Source organism: Fopius arisanus, unplaced genomic scaffold (assembly GCF_000806365.1).
Source record: "Fopius arisanus strain USDA-PBARC FA_bdor unplaced genomic scaffold, ASM80636v1 scaffold00400, whole genome shotgun sequence".
Taxonomy (NCBI): domain Eukaryota; kingdom Metazoa; phylum Arthropoda; class Insecta; order Hymenoptera; family Braconidae; genus Fopius; species Fopius arisanus.
The window spans coordinates 13,539-14,633 of record NW_011888139.1 but is presented as its reverse complement, the minus strand read 5'-3'; positions in this window follow the sequence as shown (position 1 = coordinate 14,633).

Genomic DNA, 1,095 nt, shown 5'->3' with positions numbered 1-1,095 from the left:
TTTCAGAAGTGATTGGTTTCATTGATGTGCTTGATGGATCGGGAGCAATGGGATTAATTCCACTGAATTGTTGGAACTAGATCATTTTTTAATTTTATTGAGGAGTTGATTTGGGCAGTTGGTTGATCGCTGAATCGTCGGTCGATTGTTCATTGGGATGATTGATCCATCATATCACCTCCTTACTCGATCAATTGAATCGGTTATCGATCAAATGAACAAATCAATTCGTCGACTTGATTATGATGATTGTGACTTACATCATTTTTTCACTCATATTAGACCTGAAATCGCTACTTTGTGTTACTCAATTCAAATCAGGTCGACAGTCGACCACAATCAGTCCTTTTTTAGGGGTTCTAATGTATTATAAATTATGAACATTGTATTACAGTTTCCATAAAGTATTTCATTATTTAAAAAACGATAAAACCTTTTAAGATGAAGGTCATGAGAAAGATTTAACGGTTCATGTAAAATAATTCAACCAAGAAATTTAAGATATTCTAGTTTCAGTAAAAAATGGAAACAGGTTAGTTTCAATAATTTAGTGAGCCACCTTTGTTACCATCAGAAAAATCATAAAAATATTGATAACTCAATGTGTAATTCAATACCCGTTCAGCAAGTACCAGTTGCCAAAATATTATACAGTAGATTTTGCTCTTTTATTATTTTCATTGAAATAATTCCAGAGATTATTTCAGGGGACGGATCTGTGATTGCGTCGACTTATCCGTCCGGCACATCCAGCTACAATGTCGACAATGTATTTGTACATATTTTATTTTATCATTAATTAATTGTTAGAATAACTTCTCATGTTTTTTAAATAGAGTCAATTAACGGTGATTCCCATCCCTCGTTCCTTTTGTACCCTTTGTATGTGTGAACAGTGAATAAATATGTATCCTCTTTAATTATTATCTTCCTGAAGTATTCCATAAATAATTAATAAAAACATTAAAAGTACTTAAACAGTTGCTGATTCGTCTTATTGTGGTTTTATACATGTATCTGGGTATTCATTAAACATTTAATCATACGACGATTAAATTATCTCAATAATCCAGATAAGTGGCGCCAGCTGAGACG